Source organism: Chlamydotis macqueenii, chromosome 9 (assembly GCF_036417535.1).
Source record: "Chlamydotis macqueenii isolate bChlMac1 chromosome 9, bChlMac1.mat, whole genome shotgun sequence".
NCBI lineage: Eukaryota > Metazoa > Chordata > Aves > Otidiformes > Otididae > Chlamydotis > Chlamydotis macqueenii.
In genome coordinates, this window is record NC_141564.1 from 9,833,722 (window position 1) to 9,852,724 (window position 19,003).

Below are 19,003 nucleotides of genomic sequence, written 5' to 3' on the forward strand. Positions count from 1 at the left end.
TACTTTGTACTAATTGTGATCAGTGCTCCATTCATTTCCAAACCCCTCTTCAAACAACAAGCTGTGGTATATTTTGGGAGCTGGAACCCAGTGCTTGGTTTTGAAAAAAAAAAACCTACAAAAAAATGTCTTTTTGGAATAATAGACTTCTGAAAAAGACCTGAAAAATGCACTTACCAGTTGCATTTCACAGGTTCTTCCATGTTGCCTGGAGCAGCATACAAAAAACAAGTCAAGGCCAATGCATACAGCTGATATGCCTTGAGTGGAGGATGTTCCCCAATTACACCACTTGGGAATAATTCAGAAAATGAAAGGGAGGATTATAGTAGAGAAGACGACCATGCAGCCACGCTTCTGGCAAGAAGCACAGACATAGCTGGAGTGTGGGAGAGCGCAACGGGCACCCTTCCCAGGCATCCATCTTCCAGGACAGCCAGGAAAAGCTTTTCCATCATCTGAGCCAGCACCAGACCACAGGCACTGATTTATTTTCCGTTCTGTCTTGTTGAAGACCTGCCTCTGGGAACTGCTTTGGGCTTCCCCATGGGCCTCTGCAAGTGGGGCTTTTGGTGAGACATGTTCATAAACCCTTGACGTTGATAGGAGTACTTTGGCTTGGTTTGAGGCCTAGGCACCTTGGAGATTTAAGAGTTGTAATGGGTGATTTCTCAGCTGTCTGTGGTCTCCTTGTCTTACAATGGCATGAATAATCTTTTAGGGGTGTTTTTCTCACACAAAATAATCCCCAACAACACATCCAGCCAGCTGACTATAGACAGTTTAAGCTGCATGAATGCGTAAGGCCCACAGCCTATGTGAAGCTGGTATAGAAGTTGGCTGGGAAGTTGTTTAATGTCCCCTTAAGCTAATAACACACATTATTTTCACTATCCTAGCTGTACAAAAGTGTGTTATGAATCACTAGTAATAAGATTAAACCATCATATCTGATGAATGCTTGAGGAAATTTGTCTTTAGGTAAGTAAGCATGCAGACAGCTTATGCAAATTGATACCTGAAGCTGTTAAAAATGGTCCTGGTAGTGTCATTACTGTTTCCTTCATTGCAGATTAAGTCACATTACTTTGAGCTTTTTTCCAAATGCGTAATGAAAATGACTACGTTAGGTGCTTTTGTCTCGTTACCAAGCCTCAGATGGTCCCTGACAGACCCTTTGAGGCATGTCATCCCAAAGGGACAAGCCAGGAGGTCAGCGGTGGTGTGGCCCATGCATTGTAGGTTTGATGGTCAGAAAGAAGTAGAGTGGTTCATGACATTAAGGAGAACACGTTCCTATCGACCTAAAAAAAGGGAAAATCATGCAGCTTTTTTTTTAGGGTCCTGTTAGTGTTTAAAAATGTCAACAGAAGAAAAGCTTACAAAATCCCAGTGCTTCTGGCTTCTCACCCTGCCTTGTCCATCTCAGCTTTTTCCTGACTATCTTTTCGGTTCCAGGCTCTCTGTGTCTGACCATCCACCCACATCAAGCCCTCTGGTGCCACTGAGATGCTGTTCTTCACTGGAGGGCTTTACGGTAACGAGTGCTTCATTCCCTGTTTAGCAGTAAAGATCTGACTCAGGCAATAATATTTTTACCTCTTGGTATTTATCCCCTTTTTCATGTGTTTTATGTGGCACTGCATCAAATGGGTTACTCATGTCCTGGCTCACTAGGAGGGCCTTTGCTTGAGTGAGAAAGCATCTTTCTGCATCCACTGAAAACGTTAATGGAAATCACAGTGTTATGGGTCTTCCCACGTCCCTGCACCTGGAGAAACCTCCTCTCCCTCCTGCTGCTGCTCCTGTTGGTGCTTGTGCAGCTCATTATCCTCTCCTTTCCCTGTGAAAATGCTGAGGGCTTGTGAAGTTGATGGTTTGAAGTACCAGACCATGTCGACAGGCTCCTTAACGTCTCCTTAGGGAGGCTCAGCTCCAAGTAGTGAGCCCTTGTGTCTGTCTGGGTACTGACTCAAGGTGTGGAAGTGAAACCAACCCATTTGCTCTTTTTTTCAGTGAGGTCTTCAGGGCTGGAAGAGGTCCTTGCTGAGCCTTCCCCTCTTGGCTTCATAATTCAGCAACCCTATCAACTACCTATTTTAACTTTATTTAAATTTTTTTTTTTTAAAAAAAAGCAGTTAGCTGGATGTTTGTTCCCCGAGCCGTACCCAGAACAGGTCATACAGTGATGGTATGGGCAGGCTTTGTAGGCTGCAAACTTTCGTTTGGCTTCTCCACAGATAGCCTGTGGGTCCATGCCCAGCTGTAGGCAGCAGGTATTTGTGGCAGGGCTGTCTGCCTGAGTTTGCAGAGTCTGAAACGATGACGCTGGGATGTGAATCATCTTCATCAACCACCTGGAAGTATCAACTCTAAAGCAAGATGAGGCTTTACATGCCTTCACAAACACTCCTTTGGTAGACTAAATGAGGTGATGCAGAGAGAGAGACAGAGGAGAAGGAGGATGGGAGGAGGGACTGCACGTTGCTGGGTGGAACAAAATGGAGAGAAAGAGAAGAAAGCAAAGAAGCAAGGAAGAAATAGAGGTGAAAAGGAGAAGAACCAAAAAGCAAAAGTAATGTTTCAGAGGAGAGCAGATGGGTGGGCAGGGAATGACTGCGCTTAAAACGTCTGATCATTTCTAACAGCCGCCTTCCCATGTACCAAAACACACTTCTCCCAGTTAACATTATCTGCTATGAGCTGAAGGGAGACTTCATATTTGTTATCACCTAAATACCTTTGTTAGAAATCCAGCTGCAGGCCAAGTTTGGCCAGCCAGTCGCTCCAGGCTGGTGTGGGCAGCCAGCTGCTGCCAAACCCAATGGCCAGATCCTGCCACCCTTCCCCTTGCTGGCCACAGTGGTTGGAGCCTCTCCCCTCCTCCACTTGGTTAGAAATTTTCACAAGGCTTGCAGGAACTTAATTATCTTGGAGACATCATCTGTGCACCCAAATGTTGGTTGAAATAAGCCGCGGTTCAGAAAGGGTTACTGGAGAGCTTGCCAGCCCACGTGCCAACCTCACTGCCTTAAGAAACCAGGCTGAAAATGTGGAGGAAAACCAGCACAGAATCAAAAAATGGCTAATTTACTAATTACAATAACAATAAAATTGAGTCATTAGAAAAAGCAGTTAAAGCTGCAAGCGAACAACTGCTTCAACAGTTATCCGTAACAGCATTTACAAGGCCCGAGTTCTCAAAACCCATGAAAACGAATAGCTCAGGATATCATAAATTTTATACTGCTCCCATAGCAAACCTGCGCAGAGTGTACCAGAAAATGCATATTTCATTACCACTCAACAGCCTCCGCTCCCATGCAGACTGCAGGCATTCTTTTCGGTGTAATTTTATAATATGCACACAACTCAAAGCCTCTTTGTAAAAGAAACATAAAAATGATGCATGTGCATATTAAAGACTCGTATTTATCAGCCTCAAATGTAAGTTCACGTACATGCTTAATGTTACCATAAATCAACAGCTCTCTCTGTTAAACCATCTATGCAACCTTATTATGGAGAAAAAAACTATTTATGAACACTACAGCAAGTAATCCAACGGTTGTTTGAAAAAAATATTTGTTAAAAATATTTCCTATCTGAATGAATTACTCAAAAGATAGATCATGAAAGCAAAATAAAGCCAAAACCCACTAATTAAATATGCAAGGACTTCAGGCTGAAGGAGACGGCGTTAGGAGGAGGAAGCCTGTATCTCATCGTTAATAAAAGCAGCGCCCTTAGCTAACCACACTCCTCAGGTGGGGTTTGAGTCTTTGAGGATCCTCCATGAAGTCTAGACACAAGAAAAAGACTCTGTCAGAACTAGTTTTGATGAGAAAACTGGGGTTTCAACCAGAACAGTAGCTCCCTTTGCTTCTGTTGAAAATTATGTCTTATAAACAAACAAAGAAAAAGCATAAAAAAGCATGATCTGTTGCCTCTTCCTGGGGCAAAGAGGAGGCAGAGGCAGCAGCTTGTCCACCTTGAGGTACCCTTTGCCACCAGGGACCCACCTCCTGCTTCTCACGCTGCCTAAGAAGGACTCCAGCCATGGTGGGAAGAAGAACCATGTCTTCATCCCTGTCCTGGCTCCAGGCAAAGGCTAATGCGATTTTTGGGGCTTGCGCGGAGAGAAGAACAGCTCCCCCCAGTCTCACCCACTGCCTCTTGCTAATATTCTGCGGCTGTGTGGCTAACGGCTCATTAGTATTGAAATTGGTTCATACATAGTTCACTTGCAATTTAGGCTCCAATAAGCTTCCTATTTAGGCCCTGCGATGCTACGAATTTATGCCCAGCTGAAATCTGTTACAACGCTACCGCGTAGGCATGCAATTTCATAGAGAGATAAGATATAGATCTGCTGTACTCTGGTGATTCTCTTTCAGAAGTGTGCCTTGTCAGGCCATAATTTGATATTCTTTTACCACTTCTATAGGGGGGAAAAAGCCCTTTAATTTTTTTTAAAAAAAAAAAAAAAAATCACATTTTCACCCTTTTGTTCAGTAATGACACGAATAGTAAAATGTTCAGATTACATCAGGGAATGGAAAAGCCCCATGGAGAAAAGACACTGACAAAAGCTTCATTTTCAGGTAAAATTGCATGAAGCTTGGGGCACTGCATACTCTTAGTGGGTTGTTTTTTTTTTTTTATCCCCTGCCTTTCATCCCCATGCATCCGTCTGAATGTTAATAGATTTTACATGGGGATGTTTAAAAGGACTGCAGAGAAATAGGGTTTTATCCGCTCTAATGTCTTCCAGAAATCTCAAAGCAATTTACAACTGTGAATAGTATACAAGTAGTTTGGTTAAAGCAGGGGCCAGCAAATCGGATGCTGACTCCAGCTGCAGCTCGCATCCTGCTATAAAATCAGTTTTAATCAGGATGCTTTTGGTAATATATATATGTGTGTGTGTTTTATTTTGCCTAAAGCTGCATGATATTTTTTATTCCTGCCTTGATAACCATCAGAGAAAAAGGGAAAGGGGTTAGTCCAAAGGATGATGTCCTTATCAGGGCTGTGGCGAAGGACGGCACAGGCTCAGATTTAAGAAGTGCTGGGGCAGATGTTGTGTATGGGAATGCCATGCTCGGAGGACAGGTTCTGCGCACCTGCAGTGCCTTCGAAGCCAGAAATGGGCTGTATAGAAGGGGTACCTGACTCTTCATTGAAGTCAAGAGACAACCAGCACTTGGTTGTAAAGTGGGAGAGTCATTGCGAGACAGCACCTGTAGGCAGTTGCCTTCCTGACCACTGGGATTGGCAGGGCACTAGCGAAAGCGGAGCATTCCCAGGTTTGTTTGTGTGGTAGATGACTATTTAGTGGTGCCCTACATCCCCCACCACCACGGCCAGCCTTCAGCACCGAATTTCCCACACTCACTCCCCTCGGGAAACTGCAGATGAAGGGGTGTTGGGAAATCACAGCGGGCAGATGTGCAGCCAGAGCAATTCAGAGCCTGGGATAAAAGAAGGGAGAGTCAGTGTGGAATCCCAAGAACAAAATACTGTACTGGATGTGCAGAGGGGACGATGGGAAAATGCGCTGTGTATAACCTGAACAGCTCTTTGGTTTCATCTCCCTGGGCAGGGCATGGGGACTTCTTGTCTTGCAACATTGACATTCATTGTGTAGGGCCCTTTTCCGTTCGCATCTGGCCATATGGTGAACTACTGGATTTAACTTCGGATCTATATATTTTCCAAGAGTTTTCTTCTTCCACCAGATGGCCAGGGGAACATCGGGCAGAGGAGTGTGCTCCTGCTCGTGGAGGCAATGCAGCCGAGAACTCCTTGATCTCTTTCCAAGGCCACTGCACAGGTTTGGGTTTGGACTGCAGAGAATTTCTCTCCTGGCTCATCAGGAGTCTTCTTGTTCCTTGTGTCAGATGGCGTTAGCCAGGATCACCCTGAGCTCAGAATGTTTAGGACTCAGATAGAACTATGCCAGGATGTCATGAAATGAGTCTGGACTGGCAGACAGTTCCTCAAGGGGCACCACCATCACTCTCCCAAGCCAGTGGGATCCCTGGTAGCCCAAGCTCAGCTGCTTTTAGGAGAGTGATGCCCACTACCTCCACCCCACAAGCAGCACCCTACAGCCAGGAGGGGCCCCCAAGTGACAGCCTCTTGACTCTTTTTTGTCCCAGCAACTTTGCCTGCACAAACCCTCCTGAACCTGTTCACCTTGTTCCAATGCAGGGTCTAGCTCTAATTAGGCTTTGCGTGACCAAGAGGTCATTAATCTGTCCAGCCTGGAGAGAAGAGCACCCCAGGTTATCCAAGCAGTATCTGCAAGGTCCCACTGCGCCTGAGATACTGCAGTGCTGGGAGCTCTGTGTTATGAGCAGCTTCTTTTTCTTCTCCGTCTAGAGCTTGTGATTTAAACCTTATCAATGCTGCTAAACTTTTTAATGTATATCAATTGGGTAAAGTTCACAAACAAAGCAGGAATCGATTGGTGGAATAATAAAGTATTGATCATGTTGATGCTAACTGATGAACCTTCAAATCAATAATGAACACAGACCACATTCCCGTAGCACACTCAGTTACTGTTCACTCCGTGGCACACTCCGTGGGATGGCAAGTGGGAAGGGAAAACCATTTCATAGCTCCACATGTTTTGCAAAACACTGCACTGCCTAGTGAATATGTTTCTCTAGGCACCAAGCTCTTCTCAGACGGGCTCGTCCTTTCTGTCATCACCTTCTTAGCCTTTTCCAAGCCTGTTTCTGTTTGGAATTTCTCTCTGAAAGGTTGACAGGAGACATACTCTGTTGCAGTTGCCTGTGGAGTGTATGAATATTTGCCTACCTCGACCAGGAATCCCTCAGCTCACACATTTGAGCACGCATGGTTTCATAGCAGGATCACCTGAAAGGTTTGCCATCCTCAGCTGAAAACTTGGTATTTTGCTGCCCGGATCCCTGCTTAAAGCAGAAAGTTTGTTTCAGTGTTCCCAAGAGAAGAGAGGCACCAATATCAGCATTTCTTTTGATTGCAATAATATTGATTGCACCTGTTTTCATAGGCACAAGGACAGCTGTGTACAAGTTGGATGTGGACAGATGTAGGACAGGAATGAGAAGAAGGTTTCTAACCACGAGGCTCCTCAGGCTTTAACTGAGCCCTTCTCGGGAGAGAAGCCTCTTGGTTTCCGTGTAGGCGCAGTGCAGCAGGATGCTGCCCGTGCTGTGCGGGCGCACTGCAGCCTATCCGAAGTTGGCTGTGCTGAGGACATACAGAGGGACCGTATTCCCGGGAATGCCCTGCCGTGTGCAGTCCATGCCTCCCAGCCAGCCCAGCAAGGCCAGGCTCAGCTAACAGCCACCTCCTGAAGTACATGAAACTGCACAACTTCCACCGCCAATGGCCTGATGCTGGAGATTTTACACCTTATGCCCCCTACAATCTCTGACGTGCCAGTGCACAAGTGCTAGGGAGGGGAGGTCTACCCCAGCTGATGTCTCACCCGTTGCTGTGCGGCTTTCCAGAGAAGCAGGGCCATCTTTCCCTCTGCCCTCTGTTCCTCTCTATGAAAATCACAAGCAATTTTGTTTTCATACATCAGAGAAGAAAGCTGCCCTCCTGCCTGGTCCAGACAAGGCTGTGACATCAAGTTGTTCTTTTTAGAAGAGCATTTACTGCTTCCAAAGGTTTAAGAGAGTAGGAGGTCGCTCATTCAGTTATTCACTTGGACTGGGAGCTGTTAGACACAGATCTTAATGGATAGTATTGATTGAAAGAAACAAAGCAGCAGTTTTCTTTTTTTCTGTCAAGGGATTTCTAGGCTAAGATGAGAAGAGTTTGCTGGCTTACACTCTTAATGACAAAATACCGTATTACAAGGTCCCCAGAAGTCTCTCAGGATAGCAGAGCAGTGAGAGAAAGAAATGTGCAAGGTGTTAATAGGATAACAAATTAATAGAGAATAAGATTAGCGAGGGACACAGGCTGGTACCAGGGCTCCCGAGGTCTCTGGTGTCGAAGTTTAATCCATTTTTGGCATGTTGTCCTCGCTGACAGATGAACACAATGGGAACCCACCTGATTCCTGGTGCCACTGGGATCCCCAATGGCAGCTGGGACAGCAATGGCATTGTGAGCGGCCAAAATACAATTTTAGGGAAAATCAGTGCCTGCAGTACCTGGAAAGCCAGTGTAATTCTGTCTGTAACATCTGAGAACTGTGTCGAAGCAGCAGGCGTGGAAACAGTTTTAAAATCATTACCTGACTCTCTGTTGTCCCATGCAATTTTCCCATCCATCTGCCAGTCATTCCAAAAGGTCGAGAGCAAGGACATGCAAGTTTGGGGACCTGAAACTTACTGCTGCCTCTAATTCTGGTTTGCTGTCATCCACAGGTGGATGGCCCTGGCCACCAAGGCTTCCTGACCAGACCATCCCCACCTAGACAATTGCCTGGACATGCCAAGATTGGTCATCAGCCATCGCAGAGGTGACAGTTGAACCCATAACCATTGTCATTGCCACCTTTCTCATCAAAAGACTTTGAGTCTTATCTCCAACTTCAGGATCTTGGACTTGGCAGAGGTTAATTTTGTCAATAGAAGAACCCATGCCCTTTCTCATTGCCCCTAAGGTACCAACCCCTGAGTATTTGGCAATGCAGTAGGAGCTGTGGAGTCTATGCTGCCTGTTGTATTCGATTCCAGATTTCCAAGCACTTCCACCAGCACTGGGTATACAAATCCCCTAGGCAGCTTTTCACACCTCAGCCCTCTGGTCCAGCCACCTTGAGCACCTTTGAAAGTTCTCCTGCCTTTCATAAAATATTGATCTTGGGCCTTTTAGCTGTGTGAGAGACCCTAATATCACACCATCCACGAGCTGTTCAGTCCCTACTAGCATGAAGACAAAAAAAAAGGGCTTTCATGTCTACTCTGCTTTTGACAGCAAGAAGAAGGATGCGTCACAGGGTTGGACCTTTCATTGCCTTTAATGATGATGCTGATTTTGGATGGGCCATGAAGGTCACTGACATTTTGAAGGGATAACTGCCCTCCCAGTCCCCTTGGCAGTGGTGCTCAGTTGTGAGTGCAATGCTCTGCAGTACATCGTCCAGCCCTGTAACCCCTCCTTGACGATATTCTCTCTCTCCCTGACTTTGATGGGTCACTTATTATCTCTGGTTTTTTTGTTGTTGTTGTTGTTTTTTGTTTTTTTAAGGGCCCCCTGTCTTGCCTAGATCATGTTAACGAGCCAGCTGTGGAGAGCGGTGGCCCTAGGGGTCTTCATTATTTCCTCCCGGATTTATGTTCCCTGCCAGTTTAATATAGTGTTTTAGGCATGGCTGCACAATGGTAGGGTCACGGCGAGCTTCCAGAAGCCAAGACCTTGATCCTTTTATTTATATCTGAATGGGAGGGGAGCTCTACAGCTGTTCAGTCATTGCAGGGCTCCAGAAAGGAAAATTCTGACAAGAGGAGGGATATCTGTACAATTACATTTGGGATCTACCCAGCGCTCTGGGTGTAAGGAGATGCCATAGGATGGAGTTCCAAGGGATTTACAAAGCCAGTGTTTGGTCCTACAGGAGAATGTGTAGAAGGTGAAGAACAAATAGTCAGACTCACGTTGCTCAAGGGCATGAGATCGGTGTGGCCTCTCAGGTGGATGCCGGGAGGGGAGCCCCATTTCCACATATCCCTTTGAAATTAAGATCCTGCAAAAGTTTTACCTCCACCCCGCTTTGGAGGTGTAACACGCACTCCCGATGGGCTGTATTCAGTCTTCCCAGAAGAGAGCTGAGCTGGAGACCTGAGCATGGTCTCCCACCCAGCTGACCTACGCTGGTCTGCAAAGCAGGCTGCAAAGATAACTTTTACTCTCTTCTCACTGCTTGATTTTCCAGTACAGGCAGTTTTGCTCTGCTCATTTCATCCCCATCCCCACACCCACTTGCAAGGGTGGTGCCTCCCATCACCTTCCCTGGTACAGCTGACCCCATCTCCTCAGGGCACCCTGGGCACCATCCCTTTTTTCAGATGCTTTCACGGCTGCTGCTGACAGTAAAAATGCTCTTGGAAAATGGAAACACTACCACCTTCAGGATTCCCTCACACCCCTCCTCTCCCATCCAGGCCAGGGAAGCTCACACACCACAAACACTCTCAGCACCAAGTCTACTGATGAGCCCAAAGGGGGACGAGCAGGTTAGCAAAAAAAAAGCCCCGCCTCCCCCCCATCAAACACTCGGCTAGGAAAAATAATCACAACTGCGTTCAAATGAATACATCTTGATTTACATCACTCTGTCCACGCTAATTTGGAGCAGCTGGGGCTAAGCTTGTGCAAGACTACTATAAAAAGAGATTCTGCCTGCCAGCCCTTCCTCTCTTACAACTCTAACCCATAATTTAGTGAGTGACAGATGACCTAAAGAAATTCCTGGGTAGCTGTAAAATGAGAGGGAGAAAGAAACAATTTTATTGTGTAGGCTACCACTGGCAAAGAAGCGATTGTGCTGGTACTAACAAAAGGTAAGAAATCTAGAAAGTAACAATAATAAATGCACAAATTTCAACATTCAGGAGGCATCATAATGGCTAATGATTGAATGAAGGGTTACAGTGGACTGCTGACATCCACATTTCTCTGAAACAGCATCCTTTGGCGAATCCATCATTTAAAAGTTCCCCTGAAGACTTATTGGAACTTACAAAATTGTTCTAGGTTTAAAGAATAACAAGCTCCAAGCTTTTTTCAAAGAATTAAGGAAAATAATGAGTCCTATCCTTAGCTAATCTGTTGAAGCACAAGCGAAACTCACATCAGCTATTTTCCTATTAGGTGTCTTCAGAAGCCTCTTGTTTATTTGATCTTCTCTGCTTTACGTTGGATTAAAACATCCCTAGTGCACAGAAAGGGTCTGAATGGGGTCTATTTACCTCAGCCCAGGCAGAGCAACTCCCTGCTGCCTTAACTGGTGAATTCCTAAAGATTTGTTGTACCTTCCCTACCTTCGCATTTGAGGAAGGAGCTGGAGGGATCAGACATGGTGCACGGGGAGAAAAAGCCGCCCAAAGCATTTCTTTGGCCCTCTGCAACTTCTTGTTTAATATTAGCAGGAGCATTTCATGCTTATGTAAGGTAGATACATGCCAAAGAAATTTGAATCAAAGTGTTAATACTTAACGCAAACACATTCCCTGCTGTTTCACAAGGTTGGAAAAGGTGATCAAGATTTATTAGGATTAAGGGCTCATTTCAGCTGAATTGATCAGATGGCATTTGGGTGTAATTTAAGCTAAAAATATAGGCAAGGAATAAGCCGATTTTATTTCCATTTAAAATTGTCTCCTCCTCTCCCTCTTTCTCTGCCATGCACAGATGCATATGCGTTCAGACTTACCCCGAGCAACATTGCCTTTGTTTGTTTGGGGTTTTTTGTACACTGGGAAAGGTTATTTGGATCTGCAGTGAAGATAGCAATGCCTTGTTCCTCATCTGAGGTATTTAAACTTGTTCCCTTCCCATGTCACCTGCACCTTTTCCCTCAGGAGAGATGAAGGCTGGTTGTCCACAGCTGTGTTGCTTGAGTCACGCGGGGACTGGTTTCACGTCCACCATCATCATCGTTTCACAGTTGCAACCACTGATATTTCTTGGAGTACGTACTGAAATATGTCCAGACCATGAAAACTAGAGCTGGAAGATGGGAGAAGAGGGATGCTTTTTGGTGGAACAACATTGCCATCTCATGGTGCAGGTGCATCCCTACAAAGTCTGCAGTGATGTTCCCATTCACACCGTTCAAGGTCACCAGCACCGAGAGCACGTGAGCCACACTGCAGAAAATCAAAGTAAGCAAGGAAACTTCACCACTGTGCTCCCAGCCTTTGAGATGGAGGGCCTTTACCAGTACCTGTCTCAAGACAGGGTTTTCGGATGCCCGCCAGCCGCCTTGTGCTGATCGCATCTCCCCCATGACAATCCTGCTGCTGGCTGTCTCTGCGCCAGCCCCTGCTCTCTCCACTTCAGAGTTCTTCTGTTAATTCTCATTTTCTCAAGCTTCACTAATAATTTCCCATGTGGCACCATATCAAATGCTTTATTGAACTCTAGATAGATTAGATCTACCAAATTTCCCTTGTCTGGAAAACCAATTATCTTATCAAAGGAAGATGTCAGCACAGTCTGGCACAAACTGCCTTTGGTAAACCTGTGTTGCACTTTATCTCATTTTTCTCGGTGCCTTTAATTAATGTTTCCTTCAGAATTTGTCCTACAATCTTGCGTATAACTGTAAATGGGTTAAAACATCTGTAGCTGGCTGGCTCATGCTTTTCATTTTCCTTATCTTCCTTTACTTTCCCTATAATCCACTTGCTTGTGGGGGTTCAATCAGTGCCATTTGACCCACAAAACTCATTAGAAATCTCTGCTCTCTCCTCTGCACACCTTGTGCTACTTCCCCCCAAAGGGGATGGAGATTTCTCCAACCCCTCAGGCTTCATCTGGGTCCCCTCCAGGGTCCTGCTTTCACTGCTGATGTGGCTGCCTTCGTTCCCCACCTCTTTTCCAGGTAACTGTCTGCCTCCACTCCCCAATCCACATCACCTCTACCATCAAAAGCTAGTTATCTGTTTAATTTGGAAAGAATGCTTTATTACCCTTTAGCCTGGTCCTGCTTTTGCTGGTGGGCTGTCCCCGTTGCTGCCTACATTCATATATTTCACTAAGGAAACTTTCAATTATTTGCTTTTCCCTTACCTGTGCATGGTCATGCTCAGTCTGGCTCTAGCCTTCTCCTCACTTAGAAGATGTACCTTTCTACTGTCCTGACATTTTTATCCATCTCTGTCATCTCTCCATCTACTCTCCAGCTATGGAGATCATAGAATAGTTTGGGTTGGAAGGGACCTTTAAAGCCCACCCAGTCCAACCCACCTGCGAGGAGCAGGGACATCTCCAACCAGATCAGGTTGCTCAGAGCCCCATCCAACCTGGCCTTGAATGTTTCCCGGGACGGGGTGTCCACCACCTCTCTGGGCAACCTGTGCCAGTGTTCCACCACCCTCACTGGAAAAACAATCCTCCTTATATAGTCTGAATCTACCTGATTTCAGTTTAAAACCATTACCTCTCGTCCTATCACAGGCCCTATTAAAAAGTCTGTCCCCATCTTCCTTGTCAGCCCTGTTTAAGATTGGACTGGAGCCTTTAGGAAAGCTCCCTGTAGGGCTGGAGCCTATCTCAGTTGTCCATGCAGGTTAGATCTTCATGGCTTAGAGACACCTCTGCGACTCTCAAGTAATTGCAAAAATTATTCCTGCCCTTGGGAGAGAAGAGATCCTCCTCTAAACACACCAATGCACAGTGTTTCTCATGGGAAGGTGTCACACCTTCTCTGATGTCATGGATGCACAAGTGGTCAGCAGAGTTAACGAGGGTAAATTCCCTATGAATTTTAGCCACCAAAATGTAATTCTCATTTTTCTCATCAGATAATGACATGGCATGACTGAAATGAAGGTAACATGGAAATGACCAGTTCCCCCACTCTGTTGCAATGGACCAAGGGTCTGTATAATTGCAGAATTATTCCAGATTATTGCAGGCAAAAGTCCTGAATTCTGCACAGGGATATGCAGAGCAACTTGCTATCACTCTGGCCATAAGTTTACATTTTGCCTAGCATTTGTAGTAAATATCCCCTCCAGCTGACCCAGATATCAATGAGTACTTGCTCACATAGGCTGGGGAGCTGAAGATGCTCACAGTGATCCTCCTTGCCATTATGCATGCGTAAAAAAAAAAAAAAAAAAAAAAAACCTGGAAAACCAGCCTTCCCAGCAGTCTGCTAGTTTTGTTTTGGCAGATGCTCGACCAAATGTTGCGTTTTGGCATGGTAGGATCCCATCTTTTCTGAATCCATCCTATTGGACTCATGTCAAAATATGCTGACAACTAGATTGGGCCTCTCAGAAAGTTCTGTCTATTGCTAATTTTCTATATTACAATACCATGGCTGCTCTTTAGATAGAGGCGCCCAGTCGATCCTGTGAGAAGGGAGGTCAGGATGGAGGCAGGGAGGGGACTTGCTAATCACCATGGGAAGGAAATAACTAGGGAGAAGAGGGACTCATTACTTTCACACTAAACCCTTCTCTGACGGCCGGGGAGACCGGTCCATGCTCGTATAGTCACTGGAGTGCCTGCCAGCAGCTCTGCAGCTCCTTCTGCCTTTTTTCCACTCCCCAGGCTGTCAGCTAGCCGGAGGAAAGCCATCTCTCGCAGCCGATCCGCTCCATCCACTAGCTATCTAGGTTTAGCTTGCAAGTGCATCATTTATGGTCAGTTGGTTCATCTCCTTGGCTCTTTGTCAATGCGCAGCATTTTATGGATGAGCTTGTGAGAATAAAAGCTACAGCACAGACGGTGCCCACGAGCGGGGAAAGCCCCACCTCCGAAGTACACGAGCCAAGGCAGCACACACGGGCCATGGGAACAAATGGGCTAATAGCTGTCGATAAGGGGTTCAGAGCAAACAGCCTCCTCGTCGTCCCTTGCAATCTTTGGATCAGGAAGTCATTCTGCTGAGATTTGCTTTGCTTCCCTTCCTCTGTACGTCGGATAAAGCAGGCGGAAAGTGTGAAGCTGTTATTAGAGGCAGAGCTCCAAGAAGTCAAGAAAAATCTCACAGAAGCGTGAGTCATGTGCCCCAAACTAAATTTACCTGAAAAAAAAGCTGGTAGTGTTATACACAACCTTATAATGACTTTATTTCTGTTATGATTGTTGCTGTTGTTAACACCTTTCTCACTTTAAAAAAACCTAACACAACCCCAACAGAAATATTATTTGCTTGTGTTATTCTTTAGGTGGTTCCTGCGCTGGAGGCAGTAAGTAGATACAGTTGCTCGGTACCTAATATAGACATTCATTCCCATAATAATAATAACAACATTTGTTATTTTTGAAATGCGGATCTGATGAATTCATGAATATAGAAAACCCTTGTTGCTGGCTGTCCACAAAATGGAAATAAAATCACGCGTGATTTTGCCAGAGACAGATTTCTAATGCGCTTACTCCAAACGTGCATCCATCACTGCTCAGCACCCAGCTCCTCGTTTTACCATTCTCCAGCGTTTCTCTTTCTTAGGGGCTGGGAGCTCTGCGGGGTCCAGCAAAACCAGGCTTAGGGGTTGAATTTGCTCTGGACTCCCCTGCTCACAGGCAAACAGCCTGCAATTGCTGGTGGGCTCTGCTTGGTGGGGTTTTTTGCCTTGCAGGGACTGCAGGATTGACACAGCCTGGATCTTCATGGCTGAAACAGAATTTGTAGCATGTAAACTGGTAGTTTGGACTGGCGCTGGTCAGAGATAACAGAGCAGTTTTTGATGGGAGGAGATTTTTTAGAAAGTGTTTTTGCCCAATGAGGCCCCCAAGGTCTAATGGTGTTTGCACTCTGATACAGCAGCACGAAAAGTCTGCGTGATGTAAAGGTGGATTTGGGAGCACCCCTGCCTGAACTGTCCCCCCCTAGACTGTACCAACAGCATCATGTCTTCATGTAACACCCCCCTGCAAATGACCAGAGGCTGTCCAAGGCAGAGAACACTGAAAACCAGTTAGCTCCCCAAAGTCCTGGTATGCCAGGGTATAACCTGATACTGCAAAGGCTGATGAAATTAAAGCAGGGAAGGCTGTAAGAATGCCCATATGTTTGCAGAGTGTGATGCTATCGCATGTTGGGAAGTTGCAAAAAGCTTAGCAAAGTAAAATTGGGCATATGAATGTAAACTCTTCTCACATTGCAGATATGGTGGCTGCCTTTTTAGTCGTTACATTTGCTTTATCTCTAAAGCTGTATGGACATTGCGAGTGTTAGAAGTATAAATATGGAAACCTTTAAGCACAAATATATTGCTTTACAATTGCTCATAATTTGGCACAATTCAGCTCCTTGCATTCCTTCCTCCGATGTTTTTTCCTCCACACATTAGTGGTAAAAGTCCTGCCTTCCTCTGAACTGACTGACAATCTCACCTTACCAAGATGTGACTCTGGGTCCCTCTGTTTATAACAGAGTGATGTGAGCTTCACTTCTTTTCTCTTCGTATGCGTATCAGGTATAAGTGCTTTTACTGTTTCCCAAGTAACCGCTATTGATTTTTGATAAAATAACTAAACAAGCATTATTTTATAATGTCTCTGTTGCTCAAAAAGAGCAAATGAGTTTTCTACTGTACCACCATAATTCTAAAAAAATATAAGCTTTCAGTAAATGCCTGAAGATATACATGCTGGCAGTTAACAACAGGGAGTAGGATGCCTAAAGGGATTAGTGTACGAAGGGAGCAAGTCCGGGGACGTTTCTCCCCATATTTGTGAATGCTCAGACCGGTTTTCCAGAGGTCTGACTGGAAACTGAGCACTGTGGGGCAAGGAGGGGTTTACTGCCCTTGTCTTGGCACCTGGCAGGCCATGGCTGGCTACTGCGTCCAGCTTTGGGCCCCTCAACGACGCGCACCCCAATTTAGTTGCTGTGACTTCTCAAGATGGTTGTCAGATGGGCTGAAACTTTCTAGAAAGAGGTCTTTGGAACTACTTTGGCAAATAGTGACATCAGCTGGCTTATTTTGGACAAGTGGCTGTGTTTCAGAAGGGAGATACGTGGAGTGTGAGTGGGTGGTAAGCCCCAGAGGAACTTATCTAAGATTTGCGTCGCCAGCACAGACCTGAGCAGACCTTTGGTAAGGTTGAGAAAATGAGATATTATTTAATATTATTTAATAACCTGTTTGGGGTGATGGTGAGACTATATATGGGAATACTGTAATGTGTTATGCTTCTAGGAGAATGCCAGTGCCCATGTGGGATGCTTGCCTTCAGGCTCTGGCCCCTCTTCTGAATAGGTGAGAAATCATCCTTTGGAAGGCTACTGGGGCCAAATCCAGACCAGCAGCTGGTTGGGCTCATGGAGAGCAGTGCTCAGCCGTTGCTGGAGCATCCTCAAGCAGCCACATTGATGGACCGCCATTTTTGGAGGAGATCTCCAGAGCAGATATGTTCATCCTTTCATGGAGAAAAACCGAAGCAGATTCCCAAGCTCAGGAATAAAATGAACCTCATCTCTGAGTGGAGCGAGGGTGATTTTTTAGGATTACTGTCTCTAAGGTTATTCAGGACAAAGAGAAATCTCCACAAGGTCTGTGCTATGGAGAAGATGAAGGCTTGGGTGGGCTCCAGAGCAGAAAGCCAGGCTGCCCCAGTGGGCACCATCACTGCTGCAGGTGAAACATCTGCAGCCCAGGACATGGATGTGCTGCTAGAAGCAGCCAGCGTTGCACGGGGACCGAACCGGAGCAGGCAGACCATAGGCCAGAGCTGGCGCTGCCCTTTCCTTATAACCGTGGTGAGTATCCCATGGCGCTCACGGCTGAAATGTTGCTCTGCATTTTTTGGCTGTGCGGCGCTGTGGAGAGGTGAAGGCAAAGCATGGCTTTGTTACTGGGCACCTCGCTGGGAGCTGGGGCCTCAGTCTGCTGCAGGCTGCTTATGTGACACCACAGCGGAGCAAAAACCAGGCTCCTCTAGAGGGCAATGCCGAGCAGCACCAGGATTTTGGCTACTCCCTGTATTTTATTTTATTTTGTGTGTGTGTGTGTGTAGATGTGAAGCATGCAGGGTTTCCATCTGAGTAACATGGCAGTGTTTTCCGCTAGCGCAGCCCCCAGCTCCATGCAGACCAGGCTCACTGATGTATGTGAGCCTGCCTGTCCCCACTCTGCTGCCTTTCCAGTAGGTTTTTGGGGGCCCAAAATCACGTGCCGGGTTGGCAGGGCGCACGCGAGGCCACAGCAGTGGCATCTGGCCCATTCCATCACGGGGCAGAGTCCTGCTGAGATGCTGGCAGCTCACGGCATCCAGGTGAGGGGCTGAGAAGATATGAAGAGGTTTGCCTCGGTTTGCCTGACAAATTAAGAGGCAGGATGAGTCCAGCCCTCAAAAGCACATTTCTGATGCAAAGATGCTCGTGAAGGAGATCAGAGCTCAGCCAAACCCTGGGGCTCTGCCTGTAGAGGTGCAGGGGCAGGCAAGAGAATCCTCTAAGATAAATAACTCCATTTCTCCCTTAAAGTGCTCCCACCAAGCAGCCGGGGCTGCGGGCAGCCTGTATTCATGCCCAGCCCTCTCATTGTCTGCTGCACGTTAAGCCTGTGCATTTTGGCTGGTAGTTTCATCATCTCCCCACTATGTGCTGGTGACAGAGGCTGCTCCAGGCTGCAACTCCACACCACCCCTTCTGCAGGAGTGGGTTGCATAGAAAATGCCTTCCCCCAATTCCAGGGCAAGGGGCTCGGTGGCACATGGTGGCAATGCAGGGAGCTGGTGCAGGAGGAGGATGCTTCCATGTTGTGCAAGATAAAAGCTGGCTGAAACTTTTAATAACAGCTGCCATCTGTTCCCATGCATGCCCCTGTGTTAATGCATCCTGTAGGTTCAGAAAACACTACGTGTGCGCACTGGGAAGGGATGGATGGATGGATGGATGTGTTTATCCCCAGAGGAGCTCCTGGCTTTGGAGCTGGATGCTGGCCATCCTATTTCCTTGCAGGTCAAACTGGAAACGGTGGACCTGAGCAAGTGTTTGCCGAAGGAGAGGGTTTCTCACAAAGAGGTGTGTCGGGGCGCGGGGGCTCCTCACCCACGTCATTGCCTGAGGGACTTCTTTGGAGTTTGAGCCCTCCTTGCATTTTCACCCAGGACGCTATCTGCTGATTAAGCCCTGACTATCTCGATAGCTTTCCGTGAGGACTGTTTGCTCTGCCCGGCTGTGGCAACATTAGCTGCACTTGCATCCTCAGCCAGCTCTCCGCAGCAGGAAACACGTACGCAGGAGCACAAACAAAGCCGGGGGCAGGCCCTTTGCACCCTGCGGTGGGACAAGGTGGGGTGGCCCAGAGCTGGCCAGGAGCAAACGGGCACACCCTGCCACATTTGGTGGCTGATT